Source organism: Acartia tonsa, chromosome 2, assembly GCF_053477335.1.
Source record: "Acartia tonsa isolate MP-2025a chromosome 2, ASM5347733v1, whole genome shotgun sequence".
Classification (NCBI taxonomy): Eukaryota; Metazoa; Arthropoda; class Copepoda; order Calanoida; family Acartiidae; genus Acartia; species Acartia tonsa.
In genome coordinates, this window is record NC_137261.1 from 3,050,869 (window position 1) to 3,067,976 (window position 17,108).

Here is a 17,108-nt window from a genome sequence, read left to right on the forward strand (position 1 = left end):
TTTTTAGTTTTTTTTTGAATTTGTAACATTTTGGTGGAAACACTTTTAAAATGTATAATTTTCAATCAATGTTTTTCATTCCTAAAGTGTGATTTCAATGATGAATGTACCTTGTCAATTTTTACATTAATAAATTTGCAATTATTGTTCTTAGTCATATTTCTTTCTTTTTTTAAGTCTATTGCACAATGCACAAACTCAATAAAAAAAAACTTCAATCAGTTTCGAATTCTTTTCAAAACATACGCTGTAACTTATATAAACTTTGTATAAACTTAACATTGACGAGAATTTTATGCATGTAAGGCGTTCTACCAGGAATCATTAAATAAGATGAATATAGTATAGTACAACTGATTGTGACTACATTAGTAACTATAGAAAAATTGGTTAATTAGTGTATTCTTGACTGTAGCAAAGTGTTTGACAATTTCAATAAAATAAACAAGTGATTACAAATCATATAGGAATGAGACTTTAGATTCAAATTTCTGGCTGTATTAGACATTCAGTACTAGAACCGATGCAACTTTTTGGGACTTTGGTGCTAGCGCATAGAATGCCGCTACAAAATTATTCTTCGGCAGACGAATCTAACTAAACATGAACTATATGTAACTCTGTTTACAGGGCGGGGACCCTGCGCCGATTTTGGGTCTTTGAAATCAGTCAATGGCGTCAGAAGTAAAAATACAGTTGAGTCCCTCCAAAAGGACAGAAAGCAATTTCCAAGCAGCCAAAAATGGTCTCCGCAAATTAGGTAGGTAGATGTCCTGATTATACATCTATACTCCTACATTTATTATCAACACAAACAATAGCAGACGATAATGTTTATCGTGAACAAAAATCAAAACAAGATTATATTTGTGGGTTCTTTGTTTTTCTATGAACATTTTTACATAATATGTACATATATAATATACTTTGTCCTTAAAGATGAGGACTTATTAGTACATATTTACCTGAAACACAAATTTACCCCAATTTTTAGCGAAGCTAAACAAATAGATTTCACTCACAATTCTTATGATGACCTTTGACTCAGGAATATGGGAATAGGGCAATGGGAAATGAATTGATCCTTCCACCTACTCACATATTGAACATTCTGTTTTGAATGGGGAATAGTTTATGAAAAGAAAAACAGTTTTGCCTCCTTACTTAACGTTTGCTTAGATAGACAGATTTGGAGAAGATTTTTTTTTTAATTCAGCTTTTAATTAATATTTTATGTTTAAAATGAAATTAAAAAAAGAATACCTATCATGGAAAGAAAATCACTTGTTTTGTTACCCTTTATTTACAAATATTTTTTTTTAAATAGAGGAAGCTTAATTTATCTTTCATTTACAAATCCCCTATCCCCTGCCTTTCGCCACTTCTTTCCCAAAGTTAAAACAATTCTTTTACAAGTTTCTCATTTTCTTATTTTGCTTTCTTTCTTGTACATGTGAATGTTTGTCTGTGTGTCATTGCTTTTTTTTTGGAGGAATTATAGTTTGTTTGTGTGTGCGTGTGTGCGCGCGGGTGTGGGTGCGTGTGTGTGTGCGCGGGTGTGGAATAGTTTGTGCGCGTTATAGTAACTGTGACAGTCCACTCTAGTTGGTAACTAAATCTAGCGGACAACGGTCAACCTAAAATCTTGAGTGTGTGTGTGTATTTGTTCGTTTGAGCAGTTAGATACTCGAATAGGGTATTGTGTTATGGGAGTGTTGACATTATTTATTTGCAGTTTTTTGTTGTTGTATATTAATGATTTTCATAACTGCGAAATCAAAGCAAGATATCTACTCTATACTTTATTTAAAACTAATTCGAGGTTCACTGGTATGGTATTTTTGCACACAGCATACAAGATAAAAGAAAATTATATCTCCCAATACACAATATCCATTCGTTTACCTAACTGTTTTGTTTGGATGTGTTGGGTGTTTTTTTTTCGGGAGAGGGTGCATTTTTCTAGCTTGCCAATAGTGATCAAAGTTTTATTTGTCCAGTTGAACAAAATTTATTTTAATTGTGATCTTGTGATTTTAGTTTTTAGTAAAGAAGGTTTAATACTAGGTTTATTAATTGTAATAAAATTGGTAATACTGATAGCTTATAACTATAGTGTTTGTACTTACATCAATAGGTCCTTTAGTTTCTTATTTTTCTATAGGTATAATACATGAAAATAACATTTTTAGTTTGATGTATTGTTACTTTATTTACGTTCATAAATGTCCATCCTTAATTCAGATCGAAGGATAGAATTGTTTGTTTTTTAATTTTAGAACCGATAATTTTTTTAGTTATTAAGACGACGAATTGATTATAAGGAATTTGAAAACAATAAATAAAAGATTATAAAAGCACGATATTGAAACATTTGGCAAGAAGAAAAAGTCTGAAACTAATATTTATAGAAAATATATCCATATTCCTAATATTGATATCATTTTGTCATCTTTATAATCTGATATAAATTTGTAGAAAATAAACAAAGGATTTTTGAAACTGCAATTTAATAGTTTTGTTTTTATTGTTGGAGGCAAATTTGAATATTTTATCAGTAGCGCAGTTATCTATAATTTACTATATAAGTACAACTGTCGGTCAATTCAAAGTTCTACAACTTCCTTGTTAAAAGTAGGATTTAAAAACATTTAATGACAATTCTTGCTAAATTAGATATTAAGAAGTCGGAATATTTTGAGTTATCCTAAGTAGTAAGGTAAACTTTTTAGTCTTTAGTAAAGGATCTCGCTAACCGCTGAACCGATACGATCCTCCTTTACAGTGTATCTTCACATAGATCCTGGGAAGTTTTATACCTATTTCGGGGGAGCGTACGATCCACCTAACCCCTTAAAAAGAAAAGATTTTACTCCTAAACTTATTTTTAACTTTTCTTTATGAAATTAAAATATAAAATGGGGGGCCAAATTCAAGCCCCCATCACCCAATGTGACCCTAGAGGCCTCTTGGGGCATAGCCGTTAAAATCTTAAGTAGCACCTTGTCTTGGGAGGGTTGACTTACACTCCCAAGTGATGATTATGATGAAGCCTGGAACCTATATAAAGATTCCATACAAAAAAAACCTAAATAGTTAAATAATTAAGAAAACGTTAATAACAGAAAGACATTAGACACACCCTTACACAGTCATCCTTCTTCTTTACAGGATTGCAATGTCAACAAAAATATATATTTAGTTTATGATGATACTCCAAAAGACATTTGTAAGAAATTAACCTAATTTCAAAATTGCGTTAAACTCAAATCTTTATGACAAACTCCATGAAGACTTTTTTGCAGTTAAAATTTTGTGCACTTTTGACTGTGTCAAGAATAGTATAATATGTTTTTTTTAATATTATTTTTTTTTCGCATAACTTTTTAAACCTTGTTTAATAGAATTTATTTATTGAGTTACATTTTATAGAAATGAATTGAATTTTTTCTCAAATAAACCTTTCCAGTGTCAAATACTGACGGTAACATCACCTAAATTTGGTTTGGGCGCTCATATTTAAAATAGGTAAAAACCTGCCAATTACTTATATGAAATTACCGGGAGACTTGACAAAATTATACGTAAATTTGTTGCAAAACTTCTTAAATACAGAATTCTGTTTCAGGACATAATGACGTTTTTATTACTTGATTATAGAGATTCTTCGTTCATAATATTGTACCTTATTGTAATAGGAATCAGTAATTAAAAAATCAGATCGATCGGATGATTTTATCACTTAACAAATTGTTATTAAACAAGGATGACAACATCCATAAAAGCGAAGCACTGAAAGGGTAGGACAAACGGACATTAACACTTGCATAGTATCTGAACTGAAAAATCGGAACATAAATGTATAAATGTCGAATCAAAATTGTAGGTAAATTTGTTGAAAAACTGCTTAAAAACAGGATAATGTTTATGGACATACTTACATTTTGGGACTTGATTATAGAGTTGCTTCGCTTATAATATTTTTCTTTGTTGTCCCAGGAATCAAAATACCAAAAATCAGATCAAACGGATAATTAAAACACTTAAAAATTTGTTGTTAAAAAAGTAGAAAAATCAACATGTTTAAAATGGACGTGCGGACATTCTGGTAACGATTATAGAGTTGCTACGCTTTCTAAGTCGTGCCTAACTACTACAGGAATCACCATGCAAAGTTTGAAATCGATAGGACAATTTTAACATGCCTAAATTAACGAATAAAAGCTAACTATCTCGGACGGACGTACGGACGGACCGACCCTAATTATAGAAAAGCCTCGCTTTTAAAAATAGTCTACAGTAGCAATACTTTATAAATAAATATCAATATTCTTATTTAGTGTTTTAAATATGATTAGCAAAAGAAATATCATATTGTTAAAATTTCTTTGACAGATGAGAATCTACAATAATTATCTTTCTGTACTTTTTCTTAGTTTTATCATTTTTCTATATAAAGTACATGTCTATTATCTATTTCTCAATAAATATTTTTTTCTCCCTTGTCATTACTATATAACTAACTTGAATGATACTTTTAATGAGATTTGACCACCTGCACAAATGTATTGATGTTTTGTAGGGAGCATCTTGAGAAAAAGGGAAGTAAATAGGGGAAGAGTAACTAAAATAGAGCAAAAAATTAAAAACCTATACATACTGTACAAAATCTAATTAATTGTAATTTAATATTTATATAAATTGATCTAGATGTATATATGCCAGTGTTGGATGTATTTATGACATATAATTGAAAAAGTATGGATGTGTAAATGCCAGTGTCAGATGTATTTTTGACATATGTATAAAAATATTGGATGTATTTTTGCCAGTGTTGGATGTATTTATGGCATGAGAAAAAGGAAAAAAACATTTTGCCAAAAATACATCAACTGTAAATTTGCTGGATGTGTAAGTGCTATAGCCCCGAAATTACCATGGAAAGAAATTACTAAATTAGACAGACAGTCAAACAAACATGTACATCTTACCAATATTGTATAAAGATAAATTTTTAGTAATAAGTTCAGTTCACCTCTTCCTGCTTATCTATAATATAAAGTTGAACGATGTCTGTCTGTCCATCTGTCTATCTCTCCTTCTGTCTGAAGCTTAAGACCTTGGTAACAACTGGACCGATTGGGCTCTACTCTTCAGAGAATTTACCTACTGGTCCTGTGGTGATTTTCTTGTAGGGTGACACCCCCAACCCCCCAAAAAGGAAAAAATATCCTAGAAGCTAGGTGGGTAGCCACTAGTACTTAAATAAACTAAACAAAATAAGGATAATGAAAACAAAAAAATGCACAAATGAGCTGGTTAACTAGGGATAAATGGATAAGGGATAGGCTATTGGGTAAATTTTTATTCTTACTTTCGATCAAGCAACTTTTTTACTTCTTGATTTAGGTATTTATTTATAAGGAAAGTATTGTAATAGTTATTTCTCGCATCGTATTATAAACGGCTTTCTGTGGATATAGAATGTACAATTATAAGATTAAAACCAGTTTTTTAGCCCCTAGGTGCCGTAGGGACGGGCTAAAAAAACTGATTTTATCTTATGATTGTACATTTTTTATATTCGTAGAAAGCTGGATATAATACGATGCTTGACATAGTTTTTTCGTATGGATAAGAACCGGTTCTGTTCCACCGGATTCGAATGAATACGAGAAAATAATTTTCATTTATATTTCCATGTCTCCCTGCAGTAAAAAAAACATTAGAAGTATTTTTTTCTTTAACGTAATAAACAGGCTAAAATTTGTTTTAATTAGATCAGAGGACAATCTATACATTTTTTCGTGCTCTTATCAATCTGTATAATTTCTAATCTTTGAAAATCAGAAATCTAAATAAAAAATTTCTTTACACAGACATATAAAGTGTCGGAAATCCAGTTAATTTTTTTATTCTCTCAATCTTATTTGTAGTTTTTAAACGATTTCTCGGCCTGTGTCCGAGATATCGAGGTATGGTTCATTTGTTGTGCATATTATAACGTGCAAATATTTTTTTGCAATTTAAGATTTTATTATCACCAATGATTTTTAAATTTTTAAAAATTACGCAATAGTACTTGAAATTATTTTTATATATGGGTTCCTCACATACAACTGCATCATTACTTGTTAGTCAGGGACTTTAAACATATTAGAACACGTGTTACAAGTTAAAAAAATGAATGAGGTAAAACAACGTATTAAAGAAAATAAAAATAGTTTAATTTGCAATAAAAAACTTTGTGTACATACTCACAAGATCATTCTTTTAGCCGGAAAATAATTGAACATAAAATAGATTTATTATTACTTGTTGGATATTACACCATATTCTCATGTTCTCTAACAAAGTGAACCTTATGGCTGACTAAAATGCCGATTTCACCCACCCCCTCCACTTCCCCATCCCATCCCCCCATACTGGATAAACATTAAATAAAACCAATGAATGACATAGGAAATATCAACCTAAATTGAGGACAATTTTTCCCCAGTCATAATATCCACGTATACTCTACATCCATTACTATTACTATTACTTTAGTTTGATATAAATTATCTTGTTGGTACGATTGGGTTGGTTTTTGGTGGATTTCGATATATTGGATTATTAGATAGGGAGCCAAACCACTGACTAAAGATTAAGTAACAAATCAGTTTCAATAAAACTTATGATAATTTTATATGTAGTTTGTGTATTCTTGCAAATTGAGAAAATGTGAAGTAATTGTTTTTGATCTCAAAGTATCATAGACAGCTTTCCGTGGATATTAAAATGAAAGGCTCGGTCCAACAAAACTGGTATTGATTTTATGATTTTTATTTTAATATTCGTGGAAATTTACATGATTTTTCAGTATGGCTGAGGACCGTTTCTAATCCGGTTTCAAAAAATATTATTGAGTCTGAATATTGTCTCATGTGTGTATTTACGCGTGTTTGTAAGTGGGTCATTATCAGATGTGGCATAACAGATGGTCATACGGACATACACCGGTTATAAAGATGCTGCGCTACTAAAGAAAATATTTAAAATCATTTTGAAAATGCTGATAATTAAACTGGAGGCGCAACTGATAAGCAAAACTATTTTTTAACAAAACAAACTTATCCAGAATCCTATTTCTTTTATTCTTTCAAGATTTTGATAAGAAAATGTATTTGGAAAAGAAAACTCTATACAGATTTTTAAAAGATAAAGAAAACAAAATTTAGGGCAAAGACAGCTCCATAGAAAAATAAAAAATAAGAGCGAGGAAAAGCAATTGTACTTTTGTTAGATTAGAGCATCTTAAAAGTACAAAGCAACTTTGTTTTACATTTGTGGATAAATTAATCTTGTACTAAATAATATGGGGCTGTCCGTTCAACTTGAGTCTTGTATGGTCCAGCCAACTTTACTACTATTTATCAGCCAAATTTCATTTTATGAAAAAATGTTGTTAGCTTTTTATTGCTTTGCTACTTTTGAATATGATTGTCCTTTTTTAACTTTATTTTTCATCATATCCTATTAACTTTAGGGTCGTAATGAATTGTATATCAAGAAAATTTTTATAAAACTTGACTTCTTTTTTTTCTGTGAAAATGTGAGGTCAAACTAATTCTAAATGAAGCATTAAATTCATCTTTTTCCCCTACTTTCAAAAATATCATTTTCAATTTCAATTCTAAATGTCCTAGACGTTCAGATTTCTTTTTTAAATGCAATGCTACTGTATAATTATGTGCCTAGAGACAAATGTTTGTATGTTTGTCTTTCATCCTAAATATTTTTCTTAAATCATTATTTCAATTCGACTTTTTTTTGTCTGTCCGGATGCTCTATACGTTATATATTAGTAAACTATCACAACAACAATTATGTAATGGTTATTTGTTATTCGGATCCTCCACACTCATGTGACAAATGATAAAAAAGTCGTGTACATACAGTGTGTTTTTTTTATGAGAACTTTTTTGAAAGCAATTTTACCCCACTTATAGTTATCAGAATTTAATGATTAATGGCTCATTTTCTTCGTTTTTTAAGAGAAATTATGAAACAACAAAAACAGTTTTTGTTGAAAAAGTACAGTAAAGTTGAAAATTAAAAACTTAGGTGTCAACATCTGAAATGGTTTTAGCGCATTTTTCTTTTGCAAGAATGGCTGCTAAACACTTCAAAGTTGAGATATAGAGCTAAAAATGTATACAGATACTATTAGGGACATGTACTAGAACATATCAAAGTTTTGAAGGTCATATCTCAACCAGGGAGGGAGTACTGGCCCCCCAAAGTCGACTACAGAAAATCCATTTTTTTAAGAAAAATGCGCTAAAACCATTTTTATATGTTGACACCTAAGTTTTTAATTTTCAACTTTACTGTACTTTTTCAACAAAAACTGTAATTTTTTTTTGTTGTTTCATAATTTCCCTTAAAAAACGAAGAAAATAAGCCATTAATCATTAAATTCTGATAACTATAAGTGGGGTAAAATTGCTTTCAAAAAAGTTCTCATAAAAAAAACACACTGTATAATTAGGTTACTTTACTTCATTTGGTTGAATTCATGATTTTTTAAATCATTTAATCTACTTTATACAGTTCCAATGGATTTATTATTACTTGGATTTCAGATTAATATGTACTTTAATGAATTGAAACTTGTAGCTGGCTAAATAATGATCCCCCTACCCACGACCTTTACCCAGTTATCTACCTAAACGAACTGACCAATAAATGAAATCCATGTTAGCAACCTAAGCTTATGACAATTTTACCCTGTCATAAAAAATCCACATATTCTAAATCCATTACAGTGCCTGCTTTCAATTTTTCTTACCTTATTTATACAGATATTATTTATTATTTCATTCTGCAGCCATTAAACAAAATCATCCTTGTTTTAAACATGTCCTTATCTTGAATCTCCAATTATTTTTTTTAAAATTAAATTCTTTTTGTTGTTTTGTATTAAATGAATTTAGTTTCACATTACTTGTATTCGATGACCGTCGTGTCGCCAGCTTTGTAGGTCAATTCTAATCTCAACCAAACTAGTTTGATCCATTCTATTTTGTTAGACACAAGTACACATTTTCTTAGGGCTCCAACACATTTTTAGTTTTAAGACCAGAGGTGGATTCTTTTTAAAAAATTGCTTTTAAAATAACATAAAAAATCTACAAAAATTAAATAAAATCTTATGTTAATAACCCTTCTGTGATTTTGTTTAATTTTGTAGATTTTTAATGTGTGAGAAATATTATTTAGTGATTAGTAAAATATAATTTTTAAGTAGATACATTTTAACAAGCAACAAATTATGTTTATCTACTAAAATAATTTTTTTTGAAATTGATTTCATACTGACATAACAAAAATAGATCAAATAATAATAAGTCAAATAATTTAAATGTGGGGTACATTATAGTTTACTTTAACGCGCATAAAAGTTATAAAATTAATTAGGTAAACGCTAAGATATTCTTATTTTATTTTCAAAATTTTGTTTGTGCATAACATACCAATAGACTGACACGTAGTGTAGCTTTGCAATTTGCGAGAATAATAATTTTAGCTGCTTGATAAGAACGTGCCTACTCGATAGTTCAATGTCATCTAATGTTTTCTTAAGTCGAATGTTACACCCAAAAGAATTTCAGAAATGTTATTTAAATTTGGGAAATTTGCACATATTTGCTGCTTATCTACACTCTTAAAAATAATATTATTTTCCATTTAAATTTTATGGATTTAAACAAGTTTTGGTCTGTGGTACTGAAAAAAATGTAATTAAAAATTAATATAATTTAAAATTGAAACATAAGCTTTAATCACAATGGTCTACTCCATGATTTCCCATGAAGTGCCCAGCGAAAAAGGGGGTAGTTTATTTTACTTTTTGCCTAACCCCTGCAAGGTCTCTAACCCAGCCGAGCATATAACCCCGGTGCCTATACCTTGAATAATATGGCTAACATGTACCCAATGTAACCTTTCTTTGCTCGTTAAGGCACTTTATGGGAAACTGCCGTCTACTCTTTTCAAAATGAGTATGTCTTTCTTCTAAGGATTTTTTTATGCAATTCTAATTTTTATTTATTTTTACAGTGATTCTTCCTACTTCCTATTCTTACATTGTTTCTCAATTTTTTTCTGTCCTCCGTGGCTGTCAAGGTCAATAATTAACACAAATGTAGCATTACTCCAATATATCAGGGAGATTAGGATAGCTTAAAGAATATTATAAACTTTATCTCAATAATAAAAGTAAGATTCTGTCTTTATTTAAATTGCATCACGATCCTAAAGTTTCACCTATGAGAATTCAGTCTCTAAATATAAAAATAATTATTTTTATTTAAAAATTTAAATTATCCCCTTTATATTTTTAAGGGCTGACCGACCACTCCTCCCTGGAGATTTATTACAAATTTAACAAGGGAAAATTTGCCAGAAATTGTACTTTTTGTATTTCAAATAACAAGTACGTATGTATGTGTCTGGGGTGAATTTAGAAATGTAGCACTAGCAACTTGCTAGAGAAGTTATTCTAATTTCTTATCATTATTTGAGCAATAACTTATTATTTCCATACTGTCCTTAGTAAGTAAGAACTGAAAATCGTTACAACCATGATCGTTTCTTTCTCTTCTATCTATAATACAAAGTAGAACGATGTCTGTCTGTCTGTTTGTTTGTTTGTTTGTTTGTTTGTTTGTAACGAAGGATCTCGATAACCGCTGAATCGATAGGGTTCTCCTTAACAGGGTAGCTTCTCACAGGTCCCGGGAAGGTTATAACTATTTTAGGGGAGGGTACCACCACCCTCTCTAGAGAAATAAACAAAAAAAATGCCGCTCTGCGAACATTTTTTGCAATTAGCTCAAAACATAACTAACACCATCTATCGGCGAAGAAAATATTATTGGTAATTGAAATAGATTGAAAAAAAAAACAATTTTACGCGTTCCTAGAGGCCTCTAGGGGCGTAGCCGCTAGTGATATTATACAGTATTTTTGTTGTTGGTTTTGTAAAAGATTAGTTTTATTTTCCAACATACTAATATATAGAATTGCTTCGCACACCAAAAAATTATTTTACAAATAAAAATTAAAAAAGACAAATGTATCTTTAATTTACTTTAAATTTGCCTTATTTAAATGCAGTGACGCGAAGTAACTTATTTAAATTATTTTTCTTATTATTAATCTGCCCCCCTTAGAACTTTGAAAGCTTTTTTATTAGTCCTTGATGAGATATGTAACACACCTAGCGGCTACGCCTCTAGATGCATGTAGGGACACGTAAAATTGTTTCTTTTTAATCTATTTAAAATAAGCTATTCACCAAAAATATTTCTTTTTACCGCTAGATGGTGGTAATTATGTTTATAGCTAATTGCAAAAATGTCCACAGGGCGGCGTTTTTTTTAATTTTGTCGATTTTTCTGGGGTGGGTGGTGGTAACCTCCCCCAAAATAGTTATAAACCTTTCCGGGACGTATGAGATCCTTCGGTACAAACAGACAAACAAACATCCTGTTACTTTATATAAAAACTAGAGTCTTCACCCCTTGAAATTTCTTTTTTCATGAGGGTTAAGTGCTGTACCCCACTGGTTGGTTTAGATTCATCACCCATTTCTCTAAAAATATTTTTGGTAGGTGGAGAATAGATTTAAGCTTTAAACATTTACATCCAGTAGATATGTTCTTTCAAAAATATGTTCATCCTCGAGTCTCAGTATACCACTCATAGATATTTTTGTTTAGTGGCAATTAAAAGGATTTTGCCATAACTTTTTAAGCAAGTTCTTTTATCTACCTTTTCTAAAATTGAAGTGTCAGGCTAAATAAAATTTATAATTGTTAAATAGATTAGATTTTCTTAAATTTTAATATTTTAAAAGTGCAAAGCGTGGTCTATAAAGCTTAGTATTACTATTGTAGGTAACTATTTCTGTTGTTGTTTTATTTCTCAATTTGGTCCTTAATCTAATCTTCATTTTCTTCGATTATTTATAGTTCACATTTTTCTAGCTTGAATTTTATCTGTTTTATCAAATATTTGAGAAGATGTATGTTAATAATATTCTAATTATTGTTATAAATGTGTAATAGTTTTAAACTTCGATTATTCCCATCTTTTTGTGTTATGAACTATTTCGATCTTGTTGTTATTTTGAATATTTATACTTTTTATTCACGGCTTATGCATGGAAAAACTCGCAACTTTCAGATGTAACTTTGATATTTTTTGTACTATTTTTATACCTTTGTATTAAACAAGGATGACTTCATTCAGATATAGGATAACTTTAACCAACAATGAACTTTAAAACCATTTGAATAAAATCACTTAATATTATATTTGTTTACATATCTAAAGGGATAAGACAATGTCTGATAAATTGATGGACATCCTCATAGATTATACACAAAATTTCCTCTTATGTAGATTACAATTAGTGGTTGAAATGTATAGACAATCAATTTTATGAACCAACTAATCAAAATTTAATAAAATCCTCAAGGTTGTTGAGCCACCAAAAAAAAACTTTGGAGGCTTGTTTAATAAACGGTACAATATCCCCTCCTTCCCTAATCTTTGTTTGTAAATTGAAATGAGTAGCGCCTGTGTATGGGCGACATAATTCATGTGGTATAGATATTAAATTCAATACCAATATTTTTGCTTGATACAATAATCCTGTTCCCTTGTAACAAGCGAATCATCTCTATAATGTTTTTATGTCTGACGAATTGTTTTTAAAAACTTTTGAATGTTGATTATTATCAAATGCGCTGTTACTCTATATTTGTTAATGTTCTTATGTCTGACGATTGTTTTCAGACAAACTACTAAATTATGAAGAAAATTAAATTGATTGATGTTCTTAAGTCTGAGCGTCTAATTTGTTGACCTTCGCTCTCATCGATGAAATATCATGAATTCCAATTGAATATTATCATGACAACTTTTATATTTCTAGGTTATTTATTCTCTTATATGGCTCTCGTCATATAAATCTAGCGCACAATTGTTCTTGTTTACTATTGAATACGTACTTGTCAGTTTTAATGTCTCATTTAACCTGGGAGGGAGGGAACACGATCTCTCATTCGTTTCCTTAATCCTTTTCTAAATATCTAATCGGTTGCCGTTGGCTCAAACTAACAGTGTCCCAACTTTTCAACGTATAATCTTTTTTAATTATGTAATTAGGAACGTAATACGATATATTAATAGTTTTTTCTCGCATCGTATTATAAACAGCTTTCCGCGGATATAAAATGTACAGTTATAAGATTAAAACCAGTTTTTTTTAGCCCCGAGGTGCCGAAGGCACGGGCTAAAAAACTGGTTTTAATCTTATGATTGTCGTTTTTATATTCGTAGAAAGCTGGATATAATACGATGCTAGACATAGTTTTTTCGTATGGATGAGAACCGGTTCCTATCCACCAGATTCGAATGAATACGAGAAAATGCCTTATCCCTTAGATTCTTCATTTAACCCTGTTGAACCCTATGATCTATCACTGGTGACAGGTGCTACAAGTTTACATGACAGCCATAATAGATTGAGAGCTGACTCAAATACATTTTAATTCCCTGCTTTTGGCTTTTCTTTTTAAATTTATTATAGAATATTAAAATGAAAAGCCTGATGTTTCATTTCAAAGCAAACCTATTGAAATTATTATTAAAAGCAGAAGTGTTTTTCTTTTTCTTGCCTTTTGACCGATTCAAATTTAATTGATCAATTAATGAAACCTATTGCTTATAAACTTTTTATATATATTTTTATTTAAGTACTAAAAATACAAATTTTAAATATTTTTAAAGTGAAAAATATACAATAATTTATCAAACGAAACATTTGTGTAGTGTATAATGTTTCTTTGTTATGAGAAATGAATTGTTTAAACAATGATTTTCCTTACAAGATATTTTTCTAAAGGGTTGTGTGCATTTCCTGTTATTATGTACTTCTTTTATCTCTTCAAAAAGGGGAGGTATGATTATTGGGCGGGTAAAAGAAGTAAACTGTCCGGAAATAGAAAAATTTATCGCATCGTATTATAGACAGATTTTAATGAAAAATTTTAGCCCCTAGGGGCCTAAGGCATGGGCTAACAAAACTGGTTTCAATTTTATGATTTTTATTTTATAATTTGTAGAAAATAGTTTGTATTATCGTGCTATACATGATGTTTTTAGTATGGCTGAGAATATAAATCCAGCAGATATAAATCGGTTTCAAAGCCGATTAAAACTTTTCTGATGAACTTTAAGATGCTGTTACTTTTATATAAGAATATAATACTTTATCCTTTAAGATACTATTCAGCTACAAAATTACTAATATTTTACAATTTTGTTTAATTATTTTTAAAAATTGAAATATTGTTTTGATAGAATTTATTTGCACTTAACCATTTGAATATACTTCCTGTTTGTGTTTAGTTGTCATTGGTAGCATAGCATCTCTTGTATTCTAAAATTTTTGTTCATCTTTCTAGACTAACCTATTTTAGCCCATATTTTGGTGCTTTTACACAAATTGCCTGATGATCTCTTAACCCCTACCCCCTCTTATTTTAAAGTAATTATAGATAGTTTCTTCTATGTCTAGCCCGTGCAGAGCTTGATCCTCCGATGCCCTAACCATGCGGGGCTGCCCAGTATCTACTATAACCTCCCCCACCCCCATTATCATTAATTTATTTTAAAAATGGGGGGTTATATCAGTCACAAAATTAAGACATTGTAAAGGGAAAAATACCCTTGCTTATTTTCATCCTTGTCCTTCATATATAGGATCCAAAGCGAGTATGCCTAGACGTTTAGATTTACCTTAAAAATTGGTACTTTCAGGCAATTTAAGTTATTTTTAATTTGGCACATACAAATTTTCACTTTATAAAGATTTTATTTTAATAATGATATCTTATTGTGATGATACTGATTTTGTTCATTTATTTCTTCAACTTTTTTTAATAAAAATGTAATAAACAGATAAAATTATTTACCACTATATATTTATTTAAAAGTCTTGGCTTGATAGTTTACTGTCCTAAAGTTTCAATTTATATTTTTATGATTGAGGATACTAAACATTTTCTTGTCTGCTATTTAGTTTCAAATAAATGAGTGAATTTTTATATTAGAAATAATATTTTTACACAAATGTTTAATTAGAAAACATATTTCAATTCTGAAATTTACAAAAGTTAACTCCAGTTTGCCATCATCGTATTTGTACCATGCTCTTGTTTTGACCTCACCTTTTATTTTCATAACGTAATAAACATCATCCTCTGTTTAATTTAAGACTTTTGGAGTAGATTCACAATTGAACAAGGATGACAACATCCATAAATACGAAGCTCTAGAATAAGGCGGTAGGACAAACGAACAATATCACATGTAGAATCTCAGAACTTGATAAACAGAATATTAATTTATAAGCCTAAACAAAATTGCATATAAAAATATATTTTTTAAGTACATATTTTCATTGTTAGGACTTGATTTTATAGATACTTCACTTATAGAATTTAATTATTTGATAAAAAAAATCAACATTTCGCTACGATTTTTAAATCATACATAACTCTTAATGAATTATTGTGCAATGTTTCAAATCGATAAGACAATTCTATCATGTCTAAATTTACGATAAGAGCGTTTAGAAAAAAGTAATCGTTTGTTTATAGCCCATCTGGATTTAAAAACTATGTGATAGTCAGTGGCCTAGAAAAAGCTCATAGACCTCTACATTGCATTGATGTATGTAAATACTTGTCTACAGTAGCAAAGCATCTCTAAAAATCAGATGTGTAAAACAATTACAAATAATCTGTTTGTGGACTAGATTTAGCTTAAAGCCATTTACAATATTTTATAAAAGTAGTGCAGTCCCAAGAAGGTCCTTTGTCCTACAATAGTTTTAAATTATTTAGTTTGATTAGCAAAGCTACTCTATTACTGATATAATTGGTAAGTTTGCATTTAAATATACGTGAAAATTAATAGATACTTGTATTATTAATATTTCAATATTAGGTGAACTCATCCGGTCAATCAAATACTTACAGTTTCCGTCCTGTTTTAGATTATCCTTTAATATAAAGTATTATGCTTTTTTTGTTTTTTTTTGTTCATTAAAATCTTGCTAATTACTGGAGCGATTGAGTTTTCCATTTTAGGAAAGCTTTATTTGATGGTTTTAGGATATTTCAGATGCATATATAGGTATTAGGAAAGTTTAAGGCAATTTTCTACCGCTCCCTCCGACTTCGAGTAATTAGCCCCTAGATGCTAGGGGCACAGCTGCTATCATGTAAATTAAGTAGTGAGTACTTTTTTGGTAGAATATGACAAATATAGGTCAGCAATAAAGAGGGAAAAATTTACTTTTATAATGCGGTTTTTTTTATATGTTTAAAAATGTCTGATTTTAGATGATAAAAGCACTCAATATAATAACCTAATTCATGGAATTTGAATGTTTTTCTGTTCTAAATGAATGAAATTGTCCTTGTAAATTGTGTTTGTCCGCCCTTCTGCTCAAAATTGCCTAAATATAAATGTTTTAAGCTAATCTGTCCATTGAAAACAAAGTTCCTAATTCAATACAAAGAACTAAAGACAAACAAGTACCTTTGTATACAAAACCCTCTGTATTTTAAAATTGGGTTCTATAATGCTTAGTTTTTCTCACTTTGAATGTAATTATCGTATGTATGCTATGATGATTTTTTTTGGATAAAAGTATATTTCATTCCTTGCTTTTTAAAGATAACTAATTAACAATTAATTTTGACCTATATTACATATTTTTTAAACATTACGAGTAAAGCTGCTCTTTAAAGAACTAATTTCATATAATCTAAGGTTGTAATAGGATTAGATAATTTAATATTAAGCATCTTCAAGTGCTTTCCAATTAATCTTTTGGTGTTGTGACAGTTTGCGGTCTTATTAAGCAACATTATTAGTTAGTAGGTATTATAAAGTGGGAGGGAGTGGACATTGGACTGTAAATTACACTAGTACCAAAAGTTTTATAAACACATTTTCTTATAAACTGGCTTAAAAAATTT